This window comes from Cydia amplana, chromosome 5 (assembly GCF_948474715.1).
Source record: "Cydia amplana chromosome 5, ilCydAmpl1.1, whole genome shotgun sequence".
In the NCBI taxonomy this organism is placed as follows: Eukaryota; Metazoa; Arthropoda; class Insecta; order Lepidoptera; family Tortricidae; genus Cydia; species Cydia amplana.
The window spans coordinates 12,973,228-12,999,655 of NC_086073.1; the positions used below are offsets into that span (position 1 = coordinate 12,973,228).

At 38.3% G+C, this 26,428-nt stretch overlaps 1 protein-coding gene across 4 annotated transcripts in view; it reads left to right on the top strand.

The window, feature by feature from the left end:
- Positions 1–26,428, top strand: part of LOC134648085 (protein muscleblind-like) — a 368,389-nt gene that overhangs the window by 242,652 nt on the left and 99,309 nt on the right. For all 4 annotated transcript variants that reach the window (XM_063502540.1, XM_063502539.1, XM_063502541.1 and 1 more), the window contains one exon: positions 2,825–2,868. The gene's annotated coding sequence lies outside the window, so the exon portion shown is untranslated. The remainder of the gene's footprint in view (positions 1–2,824; positions 2,869–26,428) is intronic.

Genomic DNA, 26,428 nt, shown 5'->3' on the forward strand with positions numbered 1-26,428 from the left:
AATATGAAAGATAGCAACAAAACATTTGTTAGTCAGCGGCCTTTGTCTCACTGAGCCAACTAAGCTTTTGAATGCCGCCGCTCAGACGTTCGCTAAAAAGGCGCACAACACGTTAGCTGCGCCGATAACGCCGAACTTGCACACTTGCGGCTCACGCGGCTTACTTTAACTTATCCTCGCCACTCCGACGGTTATTAGCCCCCCACATGAACGTGTTTCAAGCACTAATTTAGACTTAGTTACCACACCTTTTATTCTGGTCTAAAATAACTACATAGATGTAGATTACTAATGCTTTTAATAGGAACTTACATTAGATAGCCTTTTCTCGTCGGCCTTTTTTTTTTAAATATAATTTATCTATTATTAACGCTGATATGAGTGCTACGTGCTTCTTAAACGACGTACAGAGCTCGTTCTAGACAGCTATCGTGATACATAAAATTGAATTTCCCGCGACTCGTCGGCTCCGCAATGAATTCAACAATAATTAGAGTTGGTGCGAGAGAGCGTTCGCGGAGCTTACCGGCGGATGTCACAAATCCTAGCCAAGGGCCGGGGCGTGTAATGCAAATAACTGTGTTTACCTGGCCCCACCCGCCGCCGCCGCGCCAATGTTGCGCGATTCATAATAACGGCTTTTATTTCCGTAACTAGCTGCGACGCTCTCATTTTGTCGGTTAACGCGCATTGTGTCACCGCGGCGAAACGAATGCCGCTCCGTAATGGAGTTTTTCGACTGTGTTTTTTTACATTTCTTGTTACAAAATGTGATTATGTAACTAGAGTAGCAACGCGAACGTACTGCAAATACCACAGGAGTAATACATTTAAACTCTCGATTCGGGGTATTACAACTAAACTTTGCACATTTGCGACGAGATATTTGCCTTAAGACTGTTAATTTATTTGGAACCCGAGTCTCAAGTTCCTGAATTACTATATCTGAGCTTTAATGTTATGATTAATATTTATAGTCCCATTTGTTTTGCGGAACAACTGTTCTGTGGGTAAGGCGACGCTGACGTGCGAATCATGACACCCTCGAATAACACGCTGACGACATTGGAGCAGATAGGTCTGACGATTATATCCAGTTTCATGCTAAAGAGTTACATACTTAAACCACATTAAACCTACGATATGCTACTTTGATAATAAATACGAACCGCTCAAGCTTACCTTTTAATTTTAACTTACGGAATACTTACTGAATTAAAATATTCTGAAGTTTCAAATAGCAAATTTCTACGAGATTTTTAAATGATTACAATGTGTAAAATAAATAGGATTCTCGCTTTCAAACTATGTACATAATGTAGGTACAATGTGTATATGTATTTCAAGGTTCGTTGTTATGACAACGACAACGATTGAGCATTCCCAATCGTTGCCCGATAAGCATAATTTTGATGTGGCGTCTCCTCCAGCTGTCACTGTCGACGACTTGTGCCACAACTCTATTCATTTTTACTTCTCTGGATTACACGAAGTAAGAATGTTTCAATATTCAAGTATCTCATATCACTTATTATCAGATATAAAACACACTAAAAAAAATACACTTGAATATAACCAGTATTTTTTTAAACCTATATCATGGAAATTTCTGCCCTCATTTTAAAGCATTTATTAAGTCATCCAGCATTAGTGTTTAGTATTTTATATATGAACATGTATTGCTTGTAATATTTTTAGATAATATTTGTATATTGGAATGGTAGCTACATAGCACAGCGACGTATACGCGCTCCAAACTTCAATTTGAAGCAAACTCAGCAAGAAGCCACGTTTAAGGGCTATTGCGAGTTTAACATTGCTATAATTTGCCGGGCATATTGGAAAACTTGTAATTGGCTTAGTTTTATATTCGCGCAGCAGTGTGTGGGCTAAACTTAAATAATATTTCAATTTAACATTTAGGAATGATGTTAAATTGAAATTGAATACGAGTATTATATGGATCGTTTTAAATTGAAATAGAAAACATGGTTTTCAAAGGCAAATATATCGAAGGAAAACTTAAATATTTGGATAACTTAGTCTACCGATCTACACCGCAGATCAATTCAGGATATGTTTATTTTAGACTACGTACTTACACTTCGACATACAGCATGGTCAACTGAAAGAAAATATACCATTGGAAATAACTGAAAATTACATCGCTTTCAAGCTATTCAACGTACCGTACACATTGAAAATGTATAGGAATCTGAAATATTTAAGTAGTCTTTCTTCTTATAGTTTTTTTTTAGTTCTTCTATAAAGCTGTTGTTATTTTAATCAACCTATCCATACATTTTAACAAGCAATGTCTAATAGACTATTAGTAATACATAGTAAGTTTAAAAGAGACATTTGAATTTCACGGAAAATATAAATGATGATGGAAATCTTCCAAAAATTCATTTGTATATTCTCAATTATTAGCTGATTCAGCAGCATGATTTCACTGCTCTCACGACCACCGCTTCATTGGATCTGAAATAAAACCAGCTTTTGAATGCGTAATGCTCGCTATAAAAAATTTTGCTCTTGCGCGCTTTGCCCAAGCGTATTACATGTTTTAATGTGCACTGTCTAACCTCATTCTTTAACAGCGCTGCAGTAAGTTTTGTACCACAAAGTACCCATTGTCATGATACCCATTGGAAAATGCTTGCCCTTCAAAATTGTTATTATTACAGATCAATACCTACCTAAATTAGTTTAATTGGACATTCAGTGCGGACTGGAATGTGAAATGTGTCTACAAATGTGTTATTATAAAATTAGTGAATATTTTTGTAAATTTACTTTAAGTATTGTTTTTTGTTTTCAGATTTTAGCCCGGAGTCATATCAGTATATAGGAGCTAACTTAAAAGTAAGTGCTAAAGATAAACATTGCAAGCTCTCACACTGAGGCAATTTGGATAGGAACAGAGTTCTAAATCGGTCTCCAGTACGGCCAATGCTTTTTGTATCTTTTTGTCTGCCTGAAAATTTATTTCGTATTTTAATATCTTGCCGTGTCTGCGTGTCATATTTTTCATGATTACTCTCTTGGCAAAATACCAAGATCTTTTCCGCTTATCTTTCGTAACTTTTGCTCAGCAAAATGGCTCAAGATTCCTCGATATTTGTCTCGGAGCTTTTTCTTGTAAATTTTCACCTTAATACATATACAGTACTACCGAGTAACTGTTAGTAATTACAAATACGAGTACCTAGTTAGGTACATGCTTTTAGTCTATTATTCCAACAAATATAATTTAATATATATTACACAAAGGAAAGTTAATAACATATAATGTAATATATATTACACAAAGGAAAGTTAATAACATTTAACTTTTAGATACAGTCTCTTAACTGAATACGCAGGCTTCGTTCAGGTATTTGTGAACACCTTGGCCGCTCCGATATATGTATCTGTTGGCGACTGTATTACCAATATTATGTTTACGTAACATGTTTTTGTGGAAACACAAACTGTGCAATTATTCAAACATTTTTCCCGCTTGACCTTCCACGTGTTTGTTTTGAATTGTCTGAACGAGTGAAGGTCGTAATGCGGGCTCTCATTGTTTTTGTGTTGTGCACACACGGGCCCGCACTGGAGCACAATCCCCGAGAAACACGAGCCATTGTCCAGGGCTCCGGGGCGGTCCGCATTAATAAATGCCAGATTGCCTCTCCACTCGACGTCAAGCCTACATACCTGTGGCACTATTGTACCTCCAATTGCTCCCTGTTTATATTACAAACTCCGTGTACCTCGCATTCGCACTCTCTCACTTCAGTATCACTCCGAGCTAAATTGTAGTGTAGGTACTATAGCAAATAGCAAACCATAGACGGACTCTTAGACTCTGGATAGGTCTTATATTTTAGTTAACTCACGTTAAATTAATTCGTGCTATAATCTTTCTCCGGTTTTTAAGTGAAAACCGACTTACACTAATAAATGTAGATCCATAAATACATTTTCCTATAATATGTACCTGCAATACTTCCATATTTATACTAAATGAATGTTTTTTTTTAATACGTACAAACTTTTATAAAATTCTAATGCGTAATAGCTTACCTAAAAACGTTATTTGTTGTAATTAATGTATGAACACTGTGATGAACACACTTTCTTTGAGTTATAGAAAAATATATAAGTAGTTTAAATATGTACCTACCTACATATTTCGTAATTCTGAGTTGATTACATTATTTCAGTACCATTAGACCATTAGTTACATTAGTTAAGTAAAACTATAATTAGTCCTTACCACAAAGATATTTTATTGTCAATCGCTGGTAAGCAATAAGTAAAACGGCAGATCTTATTTATTACGTCCATTCCGCTTTGTCATCACTCCTTTACAGTAAAATTACACAGTGAATAAGTATACTACTGAATTTAGTGTCTGTCTACGTTGATAATATGTTGATACAGTGATACTGTGTCAGGTAGCTTGAGGCTACGACAGTTTTTGCAGTTAGTGTGTGATCCTATACCAGTAATCCTTGCAAACAAACTTGTTGTACAATTTCTATTTGTTTTTAATACCTATAATAACAAAACTTTTCATACCATTATTACTCTGTTTTATGTTCAAACATTCTTCAAGCAATTTGATTTCGAAAATGTATTCGGCAACATAATAATTTGTCTATAACAGATGAAATGGTTGCGGGCGGGAACAACCCCTGCTCGTTTCGGTATTCTTTGGGGTAAAACAGTATCCTATATTTATTATCCACGGGCCGTTAGAGTTTTACGAGCTTTAGAGGTGGTCCGGGAACAAAATTCTATCTTCTAGCGTAGCAATCTAAAGGTTCTAGTGCGCCATTTCAAACTTTGATATCTAAATACTAAAACCATATTCTCAGCCATGCATTCGAGTGAAACACGGAGTATTTTAAAACGCATAAAATATGAATATGATGTCATCCTCGTATAAATTCAATATGCCCAGTGAAACGAAAGTCGCTTGTACTATTAGTCATGAATAATCAATGTGCGCTATGATAAACGATTCATTTTGAAAACTCGATATTTCTGTTTAAGAATAGAGTACAAAGAGATGTCATCCTCGAAACTTTGTCGATGGACGCTGAAACCTTAAAGCCCCTTACTGTAGTTCATGTCCGCACTTGGCAGAAAAGTGGAAGTAACATGAAGAGAACTTTCCACTCGAGGTACAGTCGTACTTACCTTGTCTGGAAAAGGATCAAACTGCGGTGCATTCACCGCAATGTATTATGCAGTCCCGGAGCCAGGGTGCTTGTGTAAGCGGCTCGGAATCACTTCCACTCCCGTCTTGGAACACTGCGATTCCTTGAGGATTTACTATTCCAAAAGTTAAAAGAAGCATTTCGATTCCGATATCTTTCGTAAATTACTTGCCATTGATATATTCAATGAACGTTACCTGCTGCACTGCTTTGAACGGTTTGGATCGCTTTGACTAGATCCTTTTATACTAAGACTTCAGAATTTTGGGTATTTACTACTTTAGTTTCACAGTGGGGAGGGAGCGTTTTTTTTATCAAAAATCTATTTTACTTTCTTTATATATGTATAACCAACCAACGAAAATTAAAGCACAACACTGGTCAAAAGTGTCAAAACAATGAGAATTTCTTAATGTTGCGGCCGAGCGAGCCGAGCAAGCAAGAAGTGGGCAAGTTTTCGTAGCGTCTTTTACCTACCTATCCTAGCGGCAGCAGTATTTACCTACTTGCAGCGCAGTACAAGCCAAATTACATTTATGATTAATTTTGATATCTAAATGATATTATAACAAGATTATAAAGTTCGAATCGCCCTCACGGACTAATTATTACCTATGCCTTGTCGTGCTACGGCGGCGTAGCGCGGTTTGTGCCTTTCGTAGCAACCTGCTAGCAAATGATTTGACATTATCTTGGTTTAGTGATTAGTGCATAAATGTTTTTTTTTTTTAATTTTAGTTATTATTAGATGGACATGCTTATTTAAAGCGCAGATTATTTTACAAGCTTTTATCTAGTTTCACCTGTCCCGTTGTTTGTATGTTTGGTATCAAATCTTGCCAGCTAAATTAGACCCACTTCATATTATTCGAATGAGCTGTAACTTCTCATACCTACTTACTTATGTAAGTTAGGTGACAATACAATATTATGGTTTTAGGTGACAATATAAGTACCATCACCATCGAACTGATCTGATGATGAAAACCGGCGGTGGCCATCGTAGTATCAGTAATAAAACCGGCCCAGTGCGAGTCGGACTCGCGCACGGAGGGTTCCGCACCATCAACAAAAAATAGAGCAAAACAAGCAAAAAAAACAAGCTAAAAAACGGTCACCCATCCAAGTACTGACCCCGCCCGACGTTGCTTAACTTCGGTCAAAAGTCACTTTTGTTGTATGGGAGCCCCACTTAAATCTTTATTTTATTCTGTTTTTAGTATTTGTTGTTATAGCGGCAACAGAAAAACATCATCTGTGAAAATTTCAACTGTCTAGCTATCACGGTTCGTGAGATACAGCCTGGTGACAGACGGACAGACGGACGGACGGAAGGACGGACGGACAGCGGAGTCTTAGTAATAGGGTCCCGTTTTTACCCTTTGGGTACGGAACCCTAAAAACAATACAACCTCATTGTTTTGGTTTGTCAGAATTGTCTCGTTTTGATGTTCTAAATAATACATAAGTAATAGTACATTATTGTCGAGGTTCGGAAGTAGCTACTTGCAGGCTGAGGATTCGTTTTAAACGGACGACCTTGGGAGTCCGTTTAATTGAATCCGAAGCCAGCAAGTAGCCTTCCAGCCGAGTCATATATAGTGCTTTTCTCAAAAATGGTGCAAGAAATAAAAATATTTTACAGAACTTACAGAAGCAACGTTCTAATTTTCACAGAAAAAAATACAACCATTAAAAAAATTTGCTTGCCGCCTTTAAAAAAAAAAAGAAGTGTATTTTTCTGCTGAAAATACGCCAACCTATTTGAGACACCTAAATAGTCGCGGTACCAACATTAAGCCTCTAACAGACTATCGCACCGCACCGCGACCTTGGAGCGTCGCACCCATAAGTGAGAGCGAGAAAGAGATATCTGTTTCTCGCTCTCACTTATGGGTGCGACGCTCCAAAGTCGCAGTGCGGTGCGATAGTCTGTTATAGGCTTTATAATAATAAGTGCTGATCATCTGTTTGGCTGTTTATGGGACCTATGCCTTCATTTGATATGGCCATTTAAAGTTTTAAAAAGTTTGGAACTCGTTAAATAATGGAATTCGTATGCGACATTGCAGTCCCAAAATCGAGACTGCAATGTTTTTAACTTTTTAATTTTTTGAATGACCATAAACTACGCACTTCGCGACCTATTTTTTAACCGGCAACGTCGACTTTGCCGTCCATTTTTGAGAAAATGTATTTAGCAACAATTGCCTGTTACTAAAACTACTAATATTGATACATCTTAGGCCAACGATCTGATATTTAAAACTCTAAAGAGTAGTGAACCATTTATTTATCTCATGAGACCCTTTTATACCTACAAGTTAAAATTGTATCTCTTCATGTTTACACGAAGCATAATTTTAACAAGCCCATATGTCTCGTCGCGTCCTGCGGTGGTTACGTTGGCTAATCGCGTCTAATTTCCTACACGTCGGGCGTTGTAGTGGCTAGGAAGCACGAATGAGATTGCGGGCTGGCGTGTCATTCCCCGGTACTCGCGATATACCTCATATATACGAGTAGGTATGCTAGGTACCACGACCGGCGTATATGCCTTATTGGCCTTCACGCACGGCCACATTGTTTCCTTATGTTTTCTATTAACCCATTTTTTTAGGGTTCCGTACCCAAAGGGTAAAAAACGGGACCCTATTACTAAGACTTCGCTGTCCGTCCGTCCGTCCGTCCCTCTGTCACCAGGCTGTATCTCATGAACCGCGATAGCTAGACAGTTGAAATTTTCACAAATGATGTATCTCTGTTGCCGCTATAACAACAAATACTAAAAATAAAATAAAATAAATATTTAAGGCTCCCATACAACAAACACGATTTTTTTTGCTCTATTTTTTGTTGATGGTGCGGAACCCTCCGTGCGCGAGTCCGACTCGCACTTGGCCGGTTTTTTTATGTTACAGTCTACACTACACTATTAAAGTTTTGTTTAAGTAAATATAAGGTCTTGACATTGCTAAGATTGAAAGGCGACCGCGTAGCCTATTATGTCTGAAAGCAAGATTCGCTTGGTGATAATCAGAGTTATAGACTTTGTAATGTTCACGCGTGTAAATAAGCATATGCTTAGCAAATTGATTAATATCATTCATCACCTCACACATTGTATGTCAAATGCAGTCGGACGTTATTTTACTCATAAAATTTGATTAGATATTTTTTTCTTTTTATTATTAACTTATCATTCAGTGCCAGTGCGAGCTACACGCTACAAGCGTAGCCTATAACATTGAAAAACCGTATTATGTAAAACGCCTAGGAATAGAGAACCCGCCTAGCGGGTCGCTGGCAGTGAATGTGTTAAATGTATGTGTGTAAATAAGTTTCGGAAATCGAACACTGAGAACACTTACTACATTTGTGCAACCCAAAGTATTTAGTATGTTTATTCTTCGTGGCACCCTAGAGACCGCGGGAAGTTTTATTTTGAATAACAATTTAAGATTTTGACCGCAAGTTGATTAACAACTTAAATTTATCAATCGTCCGAAGACACCTTAACACTAAATAACACCCGATGTACGACCACACCTTAAAGTCTTTAATTGAATATGCTCTCGCTTTAGCAAGCTTTACAGTAAGCGAAAGTCAATTTAGTTAAATCGCAATGAACGGCTTTTCGAACGAATAGAGGTCCTTTATCGCGTTTCACGCAAGTTTCCTCGGGCCGCTCTCTACTTACACGATTAATTTGAGTCGATAAATCCGCATTAAAAGCGGGGCCCGGCCCAGCCAACCGCGCCGCTCTGTGTAAGTAGCCGCCATTCCGACCTTTTTGTTCTCGTTCCGCTCTCTTCTCCACACTTCTACCGACCTGTTTATTTATCTATTAACGTTTTTCTCTCGGACAGGGTGTAACATTAATGTTATCAAGGAGGAAATTGGTAAAGTCGAAGCTCCAGTTTGATTCGAAAGCGAGTAGTGCGGCACGGTGGTCGGCGTTGGCGTCGGCGATGCGCGGCGGGTGCGTCACTAGTCGCCGAGACAGACAGGCAGCGCGCGCGGCGCCTCCAAGCCCATTAGACGTCTGCCCGAAGCGGAACGCTCGATAAACTTGTAAAAACTCCTTCTACCCATTTAATTTTATACCCTCGCTTAAGCGTTGCTATTGGCAGATTTCTTCCTACTTTTTATAGGCCCGTCATTAACTGTATCGTGCGTTTATTATTTTGTTTTTAAGCTACTCGTTAACCACCCTGCTGTTTTTTAATCAAGGGATACCTATACCTAAAGAGATTTAATGTACAATACCACTTGCTGCCCATCACTAGAACGATGGCATTCTGCAAATGATGATGAGTTCAATTATACTAATTTTTATACCACTTTAAACACATAAACTAAAAATAAACAATAACAACGAAATCAGAAATATGTAAATAAGTTTTATGGACGTGGTATAAGATTTAATTTCAACTGGCCTATGTTAATTGTTATTTGCACTAAACCTATAAAGCTATATAAGCTAATAACTAGGCATCGGAGTTTTTGTCGCATGGTAAGACTAATAGCAAGCTATGGAGTCGACATTTGCCATAAATGTAAACTCTTATTCATACTCATACTCATGATTAATTTTATTTAATATGAGAACAGATTACTAAATAGTTACTACGTATATGAGTTTAATTTATTAAACCTCATTTGTTGCAATAGAGCCGAAAGTGAATGGAACTGTCACCTAAGAAAATAACCTTCCACAATTAAAAAAGTTATGAATTAATTCTATCACTACTGTCATTGATTAGTTGTTTACTTGAAAGATATTTTACGTTTCAACATGTGTCCGTGTATACTTTCATACTTATTTAAACGAGAAATTGGAAAGATTAATCAGATGTGCGATTTGGTCGAATCAATTTTATCAGCGGTCAGTACCTACATAACATTAGGTCTTTCGCAGCGATGTAGTTTGTATAGTTGTATGTTAAAATAGTTGAAGTTATGAATTCATAATCTAATAGAAAAATATTTTTTTATATAATTTGACTAAGATAATATACACGACTGACCTAATGCTCTAAAGGCATTTTAAGATAAATTAAATAAATGAGTATGAGTATGAATAAGAGTTTACATTTATGGCAAATGTCGACTCCATAGCTTGCTATTAGTCTTACCATGCGACAAAAACTCCGATGCCTACTAATAACCATTATAAATTGCATATTTATGCGTTAGGCGCATATGCAATTACTGTAGTGTTCAAGTAAGGAACCTTCGCGTTTTTGCAGCTTGGTTACGAAAATTTGCAATACCATTAGGCAAATTTGTATCATGTCTGTCGTATCAATTGGTACATTTTGATTATATTGAACACTAGCGACCTGCCCCGGCTTCGCACGGGTTACACAAAACCTTAACCTAAACGTTCCTCATGAATCACCCTATTAATAGGTGAAAACCGCATGAAATCCATTCAGTAGTTTTTGAGTTTATCGCGAACATACATACACACAAACAGACAAACGCGGCGCCCCCGCCTTTGTCTTATAAGGTGTAGTGATTATTATCTTGAAAGTTGAATTACGTATAACAATAAATGTTCACATTCAAAAGAACCCGCCTCGGCTCCAGGGAAGTGCCTACCTATTATTGATACAAAATATTTATGACCTGAAGTGATAAAGTTTATGTAGCGGTAAGAGTTTTATTCGTCCCGCGAATCATCTGTTATAAAGTCGTCGTCAATAGAACTTGCAAACTATGTAAACAAACCGCCATATTGAAATTGTCTCTGAATGATGAATTTACTAGTGATGGGCAAGACTCTACTATTTTACTTATGTCAAAACATATACTTGGTCAATGAGATCTTGTCAGTAGAAAAGGGCGGCAAATTTGAAAAATGTAGGCGCGAAGGGACATCCCTTCCCGTCCCGTCCCATAGAAAATTTGAATTTCGCGCCTTTTTCTACTGACAAGATTTGCTTGACCATCTACATCGAATAATAAAATACTGAAAGTAAAATAATATTGAAACCGTCAATCATTCAACCGTAAGTTATATTTAGAATGTCTATATATCAGAATTTTTATATATATTTTTTTATAGATAGAATTTTCTATGGGATATCCCTTCGCGCCTACATTTTTCAAATTTGCCGCCTTTTTCTACTGACAAGATCTGCTTGACATTCTATATCTAAACAGACCACAACGACCACACCGAAGTTTAAATAATGATGCGAAAGAAAGGTAAAAGTTTATGAGAAAAAGGGAATTCGAACGATTAATCTGAGTATACGTATTTATTGAAATTAAAAATCGTCAAACTACCGCGTAGTGTATACAACCGCATTGGCAGGTACAGAGCGTGAGTTGGGTAGTGTGTAGCGGCTTTATATCACCAACTTTAGTCACACCACTACCCATCATTGACAAATGTAGAATTTAAAAGAAAGAAAAACGTCATTCCATCAGGTCCTCATAACCTAACTTATGAAACCATTTTAAACTTTTAATGAAATATCCAAGATACAGTTATATGTATATAATTGTAATTTACGGTAAAAACCGTTTCAATAGTGTATAGTGTATGGTTTTGAATTGTGTTTGATGAGGTAGTGTGAAAATTCAGGGAGAAACAGTGACAAAACAAAGTCACATTGTTTGTTTACAAAGTCCGCAAGTTCTATTGATGACGACTTTACCGTTATATTTCATTGACTTTGAAGCCACATGCCATGGTTAGATACTTATTATTAATAAATCAATTGTCTAGGTACTTCATTTTAGATGTGCATTGTAAAGGTAATCATATGATTTTCATGCATACGAAAGTTACGTAAAGAATATTTCATATAAAAATAGGTTACGAAAGCGATAAAAACAAAATAATTATACCCAGTCCTATGTTTTCTGATGAATGTATAAAAGCCTTTATCATGTGCTGAATTGTTGTTTAAATCTTTGTAACTAGGTATATTTAAATTTTATTATGAAATCATTATAGTTGAAATAAGTTACGAAACAGGAAGGTGATGAAAATAGACTTTCAAAATTTACTCGCACAAAAGAGAAGAAAATACTTTTAAAAGTTAGCAATGTGTGCTCGTGTCACTCTATAAAATATATAGGGTCCCGAGTTTTCCCAGCACTTATAATTAACTAGAAAATTTCTTTGCCATTTATCAAGGCACGTACGAAAAGTTGTATATTCAGGGACTTGTGCTATATAATTCGTTGGAAATATTCGCATTTTCCCTTCGGCGAGACGTTATCGCGGGTGGCCCTCTCAACGCTCACGCGGGGGCGGCGCGGGCGCTCCCCGCAGGGACTTAATTTGTTGCTCTCCTGGCGCCTCGCATCTCACTTTCAAACGGCGTAACGCGACCTTACCGCGCGCCCCTGCCGTGTGACGTAGACATGTTGTTACACATATCGGTTCCACATTACAATTTCATACAGGTTACCTATATGTACCTACACTACTAGTTCTCGTGATGAATATCGTTAGCTAAAAAAATCGAAATCTACGAGCATACAGAAACTAAAGTATTCTTATAACAAGAATTTAAAGATACTAAGCTTGAAAGACTCACTTAATATAAATCTGACTTGATCTTTTAGGCGCTGTAAAGTGATATTCGATGTTGACTCATAGATCAAGCTTGCCATATTGAAAGTTTAATGCGGCGGCGTCGATCCGTGTCGCGCTTGAAGCACGACAATCTAATCATAATGCCATAAAGGAGTGCACCGTAAAATATTTATGGGTACCGGAGCAGGCACGGCGCGTACCCGGCGCTACCGCGGGCCATACCGTCTCGACCGACATTATTAAACCGAACCTGTATAATGTTGATAGACGGCTGACATCACTTGCCGTGCTTTACGCTGCTAACTTTTGCTTAAAGATGTAGCTATTTAGTTTATGACCTTTAAGTAGGAACCGTTTAAGTAGAATGAGATGACTGCTGAATATGATTAAATTTTACATAAGACTTGATGAGTCGGGGGCTCAATTAACGAAGTCCGGGGACCGTCGGCCGCTCAGCTCGTTATACACCCCGCGCAAATTGGCGCCGACCACTGACTGTAACGATAATGACGCCCTGCGAGTGGCACCTACCCTACATCCGCTAACCTAACCTAACTCATCTCATGGGAAGTCCTAAAAGCTACTTTATATGATGGAGCTGCGCATTTGGCAGTCACACAAAACTCGGTGGTTTTTGCGGCACATAAACAACCCGCACACGTGCGTCCAACCGCGTATCGATTGATTTGACTTAAAATGCATAGTTTTCAGGCGTGATGTCGATTAGTTTCCGCCAAATTTTCCGCTGCGGGCGCTTGGCAACCGCGCTCTGTGGTACACCACAATCACCTATTCAAATTGGAGAGTGTAAGTACTAGATGCTACCGAAGCATTTGCGGCTATTTATATTTTAATACTGCCTTTATTATTATAGACTCGCGAAAATATATTTAAGTAGGTTTCCTATAAATGCAATCACAGCGTGGCAACTCTCGTTATCATATCCAACGCGATCGGCCACTGAAAGCTTTTTGAAAGCTCGCAGCGGCAGACGATGAAGGGTTCACGCAGTGATCTGAAGTGAGTCAGTCGCCCCGATAATCGGACAATAATATCATTTCATGCCTTTCTGCTCTTTCGTAATGATTTATACGCATACTCGAGACTTCTTGAAAACTGACTTTGTATAGTAACAGTATTTTGTGACTATTGAAAATACGAATAAAACCGGGAGTTATGTTCCTTTTGCTATCGAATACGTGATAAATCACAGAATAATGCGATCTCTTCCGTGTCTCAAGCCTCGCCCCTAATGTCTTCTTAATGCTGTATGGAGTTGTCACATTGCACTTTCTCAACTTTCAGTTGTCCGTTTCTTTCTACCTAGTATTTGAATATCTATACTTACGAACAAGATTAAAGGGGGGGGGGGGGTTCTGACTGGCCGTATGCCTATTACATAGTATTAACCTAATTTGTTAATTATAAAACACACAAATTAGACATAAATACCTTGAATACTGAAATCTCCTACAGTCGCCTATTTCATACATGATTCTAAGGAATAATGTAACAATTAAAACTTGAAGCACACGTTTCCATATTTTACCACTTGTGGTTTCATTAAATATATAACCCACTATAAAATTATTGCTATTTAGATTGATAAATTTCGTAAAATAACCATCTCAAGTTGAAACTAACCTAAATAATAAATATGTGAACTTTTGACATTGACAGCTTGACGTTCGGTCGTACTGAGCTCCTAGTGCAGTGTTAATACGAACAAGCCAAAACTCGTAAGATTTTAAACTTCCCGCTGTTTTGAGTATATTTGCTAGTAATAAACATAAAAAACTCCAATACGGAAGTGTTTTTCGGAAAGAAACTAAAAGTATCTCAATGTAAAATAATGCTTACAAATTCGTACGTGAAGAGTCTTAAATTCAATTCAATTCAATTTTCAATTCAATTCATTGTAATTTAGTCTACTCAAACTGACTACCCGACTATTGACTATGAATGTGTGCGTAGATGTCATTGAAAATATCTCCGTCTTTCTTTAAAACGCAAGCGTGAAAGGGATAGATCTTGGTAGCATCGAGGTTTACGAATGTGAACCTTAATGGTTCAGTCATATGGCTTAATAAACAGAATAGGACTTATGATCTTTCTACTTGAATCGATCGTCGTCACATGCCACGAGGCTAATGACCTTTTCCTCAGTTATGGTATCCTGGTGCTTTGGGTTAATGTTTGTCGTCAATTTGTCGCCGTTACGTCACCGGTGAGTCGCCATTCAGTCGCCGTTATGTCGCCGTTCAGTCGCCAGTCAGTCGCCGTTCAGTCGCCAGCATGTCGCCGTTGTGTCGCCATTAAGACTAGCCTATTGTGTCGCCAATATGTCGCCATTCAGTCGCCACTCAGTCGCTGTTATGTCGCCGTTCAGGCGCCACTCGGTCGCCGTTATGTCGCCATTCAGTCGCCGTTATGTCGGCGTATGTTGCCGTTATGTCGGCGTATGTCGCCGTTATGTCGGCGTATGTCGCCGTTCAGTCGCCGTTGTGTCGCCAATACGTCGCCAGTAAAAGAGTATAAAAGGCCGGTGCGCACCGCCGGCGGGGGATTCATTCTTCAACCATCGGACTAGTGGGAGGTTACAGGGTGTCAATAATTTGACTCCTCAGGTATACCTATATGTTTCACTCCTACAATTATGTTAAGACAATTCTAACATAATATAAATTGATTTTCTGGAAGCGCTCGTTCCTTAGTTATATCGTCTAACTTCAGTTTATGTTCTTTGTTTTTTCATGCTTCTACGAATCTTTTTTTGCTGCATATGGATAAATCATGCAACAGGCTACGACGTAGCTCTACGGCTTAGCATCAGTGAATGTGTTATCCAGTCACCAGCAGAAGTGGTTATAAGGCGGGTCAGTTGTCAAAAATCGTCTACACAGGCTTATATAATTTTAACAATAAAGGTGTATCCAGATTATTATGAACACTTCACCCGTTTAACTACTTCTTTTGCTGACTGTTTAAAATATTTCAAAAATCGGGTATCTTTATGAGGCATAAAGCGCACCAAAAATGGATATGTACAGAGAAACTCAAAAATACTAGCGAAAACCATTTAAGCTTATTAATTGCATTATAATTTACGAACAGCTGATGCGATAATAGTGTAAAAGCTTTGGTGTCTATAAGTGCATAGAGTTTGTCAAGTATGAAAAGCTCCATTTGAACGTGAGTTTTTTTGCCCGCTTTGGCCCCGCCGGCTCGCTGCGCTTCTTTTGTTCCTCGAACGTGATCTGACCGAGATGAAGCTCACCGACGTTATTGCTCCGTTCCTCGCTTCAATCGAGTTTGTTTCTACTCGTCACACTTTTGTTCTATTTTGCGTATTAACATCACTGAAATCATTTTCCGCTCCAGCGTAGACGATTTTCTCCCGAAGACTTCGAAATTCCCGCACCCATTTGTTTTCATGATGTCTAAGACGTAAGCGCATTACATTTTTGTGCTAGTCGCTTCGCCGCCATATCTCATGGTTCTATAAGGCTTCGCTTCCAATATAACGCCTCGAGATGACAAACGGCTTGCAGTCAAATGTGACGTAAATATTTCTGAAACAGAATTTTATACCATGAAATGTGATTCTATTCCTCGCATTACATTGTGCTGTTGGGGCCTCAGTGACAAGGAAATCTTGAAATTCTTGCCTTGGGCAAAGTGAGGCTTTGCAAAGATCGATGTAAACTCACGCTCGCCTCGTACGAAAGAGATTGAAAAGTTTGTCAGAGCTTAGAATTGTTCTTTCTGCGTGCCTGATCGCAAGCGGCCCTGCCAGGCCAAACCATAAATTATTGCCGCGAAAAAGTTTTAAAGCTATTATAACTCTGATCCACAGGTATAAATCGTGTAATTCACCATTTCGTACGATGCCGAATCCGAGATTATCATCATGTTACTAGTTTTATTACTGGATTCTACTAACATTCGTTGTTCAAGTTGTGTAATCAATTATTGAGTAAATAGTAGTTTTTAAACTAACAATAAATACGCGCTTTTTGGAGGATTTTAAACGTAGCAAAAGTCAGGCTGACATGTAAATGCGGCTCATCTTTATAATGCTTTACATGTCACTGGCAGTGAGCGACATCGAATAGGAGACGAAGTGCGCTGGATGGATGGAGCGGTTATCTGCGCATCGCTTGGCTACGCCCGTTGTAGCCGCCATGTTTATTTTTAGTCTCGCGTGTACATTCACTATTGCATTAAAATTTACAGCGATCGGCCAGGCTCCGCGATGAAGGTGGACGAGGCTCCGCGCTCACCGCTCGCGGACTCCGATACAGACGCTCCAAATGACAAGCTACCGCTATTTCAAAAATGTCTGCTATTTTACGTGAGAATTTCCGCTCGGACTATGAGGAATATAATTCTTGTGTTGAACGGGTGAAACTTTCATCGGATTACTTTTATTATTATAAATTCTTTTGAAGCGAGACTAGATATGTTTGAATATTAAATTGTACCTAATCCCGAAACAAATCCTGAATGTGACGGAAAAAAAAAACATTTAAATGCAAAGCTAGTTGTACTAGTAAATAAGACGTAGCCTAAAGCAACTAAGTAAGTTTTACTGTTTTGGCGTTACGATTCAGATAAAGGAGCGAGCGAAAGTAACACGCGTGTCGCGGCAGTTAATACCCTTGTTCGTCAAAATACCATTACCCACACCGAGCGACGGGTCCCCCTGTCAGGCTGAGATTTGGCGTAACTTAGTGACTGATTAGCAATTTCTGTTTGCTGGCGGGCGCGACAGGTGGTCGGGGAGCAGAGGGGGGCTGACCCGCGGCCTCTTGCCTGATTGATGACCGAGACTAGCTCCACTCTGAAGGCCTACCGCGAACCACGTTCGACGCGTTGCCTCTCTGTCGCACTTGTAAATTCGTACGTAAGTGTGACAGGGAGGCATCACGTCGAACGTGGTTCGCGGTAGGCCCTCTGACACTGCCTCTTATATCTGCACTTCAATGCTACATTTAGCTTACAATGTTTCCAACTACGCTTTTAAAGTTATAGTTTGGTTTCCGCTAGACGAACTTAATGACCAACATTCTAAAGCAATGCATAATTCTATTTAAGCTTCGAGTAACGTTTAAGGGACGAAAGATTTTAGAATGGCGTGGTATCCGAGCTGAAAGCCATGTGTTACATCATATCAAAATCAATTGTTTAAGGAGCAGTCCCACGCTCCGCGGCCGCGGTCTAATAGCCCGAGGTCGAGTCAAGATCTCATGCATATTCACGGTTCGACCGGCGGTTCATCTGTAACGGTCCTGCGACCGGTTGTGTGAGCTCATTGTTGCAAGTGTCCACATGGCCGAGCGACCCGCCACGTCTTACCCCGAGCCGTCGGCGCCACCCGCTAGCGATGTTTGCTCACTTGTACCCAATCATGGTTTTATTACAAAAGTGAATCACATCCACTTGATTAATCAGTGATACCTATTTTTAGAAATGTGGCGCCATGATTACTTATTTGTAGCCATTTTGCACTAAGCTCGGCATGCATCAGTAGGTATTTTTATTACTCACAGCGTAACCTTGTTTTACCTACAGTTTTGACTTAGGATTTTCAGTACGATTGATTTTTCTTCTTTTTCTGTTTATGGAAACAACGGGTATGCAAAATCACACTATATTTTAATTACTGTTCTAAATATAAACAGTTTTATAATTATGATGTTTGCAGTAGGTACAAGCTTTTGGCAAATGTAATTGCATCACAATTTATTTTTAAATACGTCGGTTATTAATGTTATTATAATGGCAAAGGTCGGGTCAGTTCACTACTAGACATTTATATTCTAATTAGATGCCACCAACAGCGAACGATTCGTGAGGGGTGCATGTGTAATTCAAAGGTACGATTCTATATTCACTACGAATATTATGACATTATTTTAATATTAGTTTCTTAGTAACAATTTTATGAGATTGGGATAAAATTTGAATTTCAAATGGAACAAACCAGCTAAATTTGAAGTTATTACTTATATGTGCTTGAAACTAATTACAATTTGCCACTTTGTCTCACTTGTGACTGACAGTAAGGCTATTTTGATGTTTTAGTATGAGTAAAACAACGTATTCAACTGGGGTTAATAAGTATCTATTTTATGTTTTATTGAAATTAGGTACTTTATGCGAATATTTTTACCATTCGTATTGAATCAGTTCAATTGCAATAGCAAACCGGAACAAAACAAGCCGCACCGCATCGGCCGAATCGATTCAGTTACGTCTATTTGTACATTTATTTCAATTGATTGGAATTGATCTATCCGTACCCAACCACTATTCTTTTGTTTCTACTGGTTAGTGTTTTTTTTTTACTTTTAGTACAGCTAAGTACGTAAAAAATGGTATTAAATTGACAGCCTAAGGCCACTAATTAGCGATTTTGCGGCTTGTTATCGACTGTTTTTTTAATTACTTTATAATTTTTAAAGACAAACCGTTTGTTGTGAACAGTTTTCTGGATATTTAGGTACCGTATATATATATATATATATATATATATACGGTACCTAAATATCCAGAAAACTGTTCACAACAAACGGTTATATATATATATACGGGTATATATATATATATATACCTACATTTTTTTTATTTGATTAACAGAGACAGCCTAATATTAATCAGCGTATAATAATAATTAGCGTTTTCGAAAAGCAGGCTCTTAAAAGGTTGAACATAGTGTAATGCAAGTGATTCGGCGCTTACTTGTACGCGATTTCATCTCAGCGGGCAGTAAAATAAAGATGTTGCAGTAATGTATTTTACATTTTGAAGGATCATTAAACTGCGCATTACACGGCCCGGCCCGCCGAGAGGCAATTAAAACAGAACTGTTAAGATGAAGCTCGTAAAAATGAAGTCGTGTTCCCAACTGATTAAAAAGTCTGGTGTAATCTTAGAGCACGTTCAATTTTTAATCAAATTTGTTATCACGGCGACATTGGTGACCTTTCAACTTTTGCTACACTTTATCAATGACCGCTTGTAGATAGTATAGGTATAGAGTTACCGTTGTTTTAAACCCACTATTCGTTAAGTTACCTATCTATTATTAACTTCGAACATAGTAGAATTAATGCTAGTTCCTAACGGAGATGTTGCGCCCCAAAACTCGACCGCTGTCATGATTTATCAATTAACACCAACTCCATCGGTTTTCAGGTGAATGACAATTATGAGGTCAAAGTCTAAGGGACTTCGCCCACGGGTAACATGATCGAGTTAACCGACTGAGACATGAACAATTCTGTTGCCAAGTTTAATGACGGATCGACTTCTCTTATCACTAAACTTAAATAAATTGCAAGGTGACTTATTTAATATACTTAGCCGCGATAATTCTCACAGATATCAACATCCGACTTTTTATAAATGGGGTTGACTTGTGTGTCGTTTAAAGCAAGTCAGGCATATTGATATATGAACATTTCGCTATGCGAGTTATTTAGTATTATTTCGGGTCCTCATATTCGATGCCTTTCATTTTAGATTATAAAAGGACCAAAAACCAAACAGTTTGCCACAACGCCTTAAAAAGTACCTAAACGTTGTCGTTGAAACATATTGTTGGATACTTTGGTCAAAGGCTGTTCACAGACACATTTCCTGTTTCGGAACGACGCGAAATCAACAACTATTACGTAGCTACACGATCTGATACGAGTATGTGCAGTTTCAAAATAGCGTTTGCGGTTACAATGATATCGCTTTGTACATATTTAGAAACCTGCACAGGTCGGTGCAACGTTATTTAATACGCGACCTATTTGCGGTCAATCTGTCTCCTACAACTCGCCTCGGCTGGTGTGTGTCTGTTAATAAACCTTAGGCTGCATTCAGAAACTAAAATTATATCACCTAAAATATTTTCTTATTTAACACCTTATTAACCTATAACATGAATGCCATAGCATGAGCGAGTGAATGCTCGCACTTAATATGATTTCGATATAATTCAGATTCGAGATTAACTCGCAAAACTTACTTCGCTATCAAACAATGTTTATTTGTTATTTGTGGCTTTGTTGACAAGATCAAAGCAATTCCTAAAAAAAAACACAATTGCAAAAGTTTTGTTGTTGCCTCTTAGAATAGAAATTACTCATCAACCGACGCAGTCAACAAAGTTATCGTTAGTCATGACACTATAAACATTAACGTGCTATCTTCGCCCCGTCATGGCTGTGAATTTATTTCGTGGGTGGGTCACACACATTTCAGAAAAAGGTCACATCTGTGGACAAAATATCAAAAGATAACCTAGATACATATATTTCACGTTTTTCTTATTTGTCTCAGGTACACTGACAAAATGTATCCCACCTGTAAGTGTGCAGTTCAAAAATTAACTTTGGATTTTATTAATTTTGCGATGTCTACAGGAAAGACGCGAACGAGTTATTATAAGCTTACAATAAAATGTGTACGACCCAGGTAGACAATTTCTTATGATGGAGCCACCATTCAATGGCCATAATGGCCATTATTTATTAATTCGCAATTTGAGTCGTACTGTAGAATATTTTTCATAATTGACTGTGGTGGTGTTTATCTCACTTTACATTGAGATTTTATAGAGTAGAAAAGTTTCAGTGTACTGGTTACATAATTTCTATAATATTGCAGAACGTCACACACACAATGGAAGCATTCTACCAAACATAACTTACAAAGGCTACATTTTTCATTTTGCTGAGAATACTACAAAACCAAGTTGTGTTTTGAAACTACAATTTTAAAGTCAAGCAAAGCCATTGAATATCATTAGTCTTAAAAATCGGCTCCCAATCGTTCTAAGTATTATATGAAATGCTTCAATAATTCCTGTCATTCGATCAGTTCATTACACTCACGTCAGCGTCAATCCGTTTGTGTAACTTGGTAAGAATCGCATTGTCTCCCAAAGATTAAGAAAATAATAAGAGGGAGGTTCCAAGTGCTGGTAAATATTGGACTACTTGTTCATTTCCGAGCTTCCGGCTAACGAGGGCGCGTGCGACAAGACCAATAAGTGGGTCAAGTGACCTAGCTTCACAGGCCACTTGCCTACTACACGGAACAAGCAGCTCGCGGGTCTCACGAACACCACCCATTTGCGCTCCTATTCTAAAAGACATAGTAGGTAGCTTCACGTTCACGACCTGTGCGCATATTATATATAAATAGAAAAAAAAGTGACATTTGATATTTAAGTCAAACAGATGTGTATAATGCAAATAAACAGTAATTTACAAACATAAGGGCCGGTACAGACGAACTGCACCCTGACTGTAATTTGTATGGGAACAACACGCCGACTGCACGCGTCAACTGCAATGTAAGGCGTATCGGCCCTAAGAGTGCGAGTTTTTGTAAACAATTGATAATGCCCAGTCTATGGGAAATAGTCTTAGCCTAGCTTTTAGCATAGAATAATACACGGCGAAGAAAAGAAACTCCTTGCTACAAAGGGACAATTGATTATATCACAAAGGAGTACCGATAAATTGAATACATAAATTACATAAGTGGAATATTTCGAATACAACTAGCCTCGGACAGACTTTCGGCAAAATTGTATTGTTACATGATTACATTGGTCAACAGTGTTTTTGTTGCCTTTGACAAATAAAGAAATATTGTAGTCATTTTATTTCAATTATACTATTTTTGTACCTACTTTTGTCTTCATTTAATCGCCTGACAAAAATATCAACAAATTCCAACAACAGTCCAAAAAATTTGGTTAATCTAAAAACGTGCATATATCCATCCTAATGGCAGCAAACACAAAAGGTTGTGTCATTTGCTGGTTGAGTTTTAGAGTTAGGTACTCATAATTAGGCAACATGGCAAATTCATTCATAATTGATTGGACATGTTTATTATAAACGCCACGTTAGGATCAGTTTCGGCTGGCCGGGTGGGTATTGGCGCGCCAGAGGAACAATCACACACGCCCGCCTAATTGAAGTCCAATGTCGTGCATGGTAGTCATAACAATAGCATACCGAGCACGGGCTAGTCGAAAACTCGACAGAACCACGATAAGTACGGTCTCCTAACACGTAGTTGTTAAGGATCTTGAGGTCCTGTTACACTGATTTGCCAGCGAACTCGACTATAACCTTTTTATAGTCGAACCAATGAGAATACGCGTGCTAGCCGCCCACGGTGATTGATACTCGACCGTCGCAGCTTCTAATTCGATTGTGTTATTGTTTTGGACTCGCACCGGACGACCGACAACGCGATTTGAGCGGCGATCTCACGCTTCGATGCCTCGAAAGATTTTTGAGCGTAGGGGTTTAAAGGTTGCCGTAGTTGGTTTCATGCTGAAGACTGGATGTATTTTGCTTACTTATTTTTGGATGTTTTATTTTAATAAAATGAGTCTGAAGCGCTGGTGGCCTAGCGGTAAGAGCGTGCGACTTGCAATCCGGAGGTCGCGGGTTCAAACCCCGGCTCGTACCAATGAGTTTTTCGGAACTTATTTACGAAATATCATTTGATATTTACCAGTCGCTTTTCGGTGAAGGAAAACATCGTGAGGAAACCGGACTAACCCCAATAAGGGCCTAGTTTACTCTCTGGGTTGGAAGGTCAGATGGTAGTCGCCTTCTTAAAAACTAGTGCCCACGCCAATTCCTGGGATTAGTTTCCAAACTCCCATAAGCCGTGGCAAAATGCCGGGACAACGCGAGGAAGATGGATTTTAATTAAATGAGTCTATTTCTTCAATACATTTATGTTTAGTTGTAAGTAATGACTTATTTAAAAAAAATGTGATTAGTAAGTAACTCACTCTACATTAAATAATTGTGAACTTGTTTTTTATGTACTTTTATGAATAATGTCATTCGCACAAATTTAGTCTATTTCTGGCAAGAAGTAGATCAGTGAAGTTTCTCGCTTTGACCACCCCGAAGCTTAGCGCCACGTATACAGTCCAGCAGCTAATTAGTCGCGCCATATTGCCATCAATATCCATTAGCGGCGCCGCACGCGACGGCGGGCTGTGACGATACACCTTCCTGAAGATATGCGGCCGCGTATTCACACCAGAACATTTCAGCTAACCAGCGTAGCTGCCACCTCGACACCCATATAAACTATACATTATAGTATAGCGCCCCTATACTGGCACTCCATTCACCTGCATTCTGTGAAGCTATTACAACAATAACACTTCGAGCTGTTACCGCGTTTGCCGAACGCCCTCGCCTCACGCGAACCACTACGATTTTGACCGTTATAACCCATAGTTTTAACTAATCTTGAAGTCAAGTTATACTAGGAGTACTACCAAGGACCAAGCTGGACTGAATGTGTTGTGAATTACATAGATAGCCGATCGTGCGATAGCGATGGCGCCCGACTGGAATAGTCCGGAAGCTACGGATATACTTGCTGTACATTTTTATGTCTTTTAGATGGGTACATGAACTATATCATAATTAAATTAAATTGGGCTCTACAAGAGTAGCGCCATAACACATTAATCCTCTTAACCTTTTAACCCCGATGCAACGTTGACAGGGTATAGTATACAGAAGTATATGTATTTTGAAATTACGGTACCGTCAAATTTAATGTTTGCTGGATTTCGCTGTTTTTATAGCTCTGCAGTCACGTCAACGTATAAAACCTAAATTGCTACACAGGTTTTTGGCATTGAATAACGAACTATAGGCAATTCGAGGAAACCTAAAATTTTATATCAGGACTTTCATGGACATTTCGATATCAATCAGTTATGAATAGTGGACGCTCTAAATGCGTACTTTTATAACTATATTTACGATGTAAAGCGGCAATATAGTCGTTACAAAACTATTGAAGCATGCTTGAACTCTATACTCAAAGGGTAAGCAGTGTTATTAATATATCAAATTGTTTGAACGTGCAGCGAGTTCGCCACGGCATGATCTAGCCCTTGCTATAAACAAGAATAAAGTCGCATACGTGTGCAGGCTCCATAGTGAGTTAGGCCGTTGTAGTTCCAAGGTGTAGAGTATTTAATTTGGAACTTCTTCACCTCGCCGGCCGGCGCGGCGCCGCGCCGGTGCGTCGCTCTCCTAGAAAGGGTTGCCCGCTGCCCTAATCTTTGAACTATGACTTGACCGTTATAACGCATTTATAATTTGCTCTTCGATTATTTAGTAGACGGCGTGGCATGCCGAGATACGAATAAATTAGTTTCGTGTTTTGGAACAAAGCTATTCGAAGTTTGAGTAACGGTCACAGGATCATTGTAAGAGTTAAACTTATTCTACTATCTGTTGAGTGCTACGGAATCTGCTTTATTGTTTAGTTTGCCTAACGGATTGTTTGTTAATTCGGTTTGGAGTGCTTTTCTACTTGGATCAATTCTCCATGTTGATAAAACAAGTCTATTATTACCATATATATCTTAACAATTATTTTGGACAACCAGTTAAATTTATAACGATTTAGATCAATTTACGTCTCAGAAAATTAAATGCTTTTAGTACTTACCTAGAAGATTTCATTATATATCTATGTAATATTGCATTAAATATGTAAATGTCAAATTATTATTTTAAAATGCCGTTCCATGGATAAATTAAAAATCATGGAGCTACAATTACACATTTTTTATCGATGATTGTACTGTATTATTTTTGTTTGGCTGTTTAAAAAAATAAAAATAAAAATGCATAAAAAAATTGATAATCTTATTAAAACCATAGGTCAAAGTTGGGGCCCCTTGAACTATGACCGAATATAGGGTAACGCCGGCACAGCGTTCGCAGGTGTAAACTCGCCCTAACTCGACACTGCTTCCAGCTCATTTACATAGGCAGGGTATCTTATGCACTCTGCCTGCACTCGCTTCTCACTTTATAATTCAAATAATCCAGGCGAACGTACGGTACACTAGGAAATGTGAGAATTTGTAACGGAATTTTTACTGGGCATTTAACCCCAAATTCTCTCGGTATTATCTAAAGGACTAGGAGCTCTTTCATGTTAAATAATTTGGGTAGAAAATTTAATGTCTTAAGCGGAACGAGCGTACTGTGAGCTATCTATATGAATAATTATGCTGTAAGTTATGGCATAGGACAAGGTATTTTGCAATTTATGATAATGTTTAAATTATAAAATTACGTGAAATTTAAGGAAGAATGATTAGCCTCTACGGGTCTCTGTTCTTCTAATGATCATTCGTAAAATATTATAGGTGAATGCTAGTTGCTCACTACGGATCGTTACCGAGGATCGACGATAGTTAGCAAGTGTGTACAATGGTAGTTGGTGTATAGTGGAGTCACGGACCTAGAGAATAAACTGGATCGAGTACACGGGCCAAAAAGTGTGTCCACATGAGAAGTCAAACCAGAGCCTTGCATCTCGTTCTAATTAGGGTGACCATAAGTCATATGTATGTGGGATATTCGGATAAGTTTAAATGTATAGTTTGGCCAAAATTTTTTCTCATTCGTGCATAGTCGTAGAGAATCATACTGTCTTTTCCCTATGCTAGTATAAATGCTCCAGAAAAGGGATGGATATAGATTTTTTTCTCTTCTGTAAAACGCTTCACACAACCTTTGACTTTGGATTTAAATTTTGGCAATTATATAGCTCTCATTACGTCACTCAAATA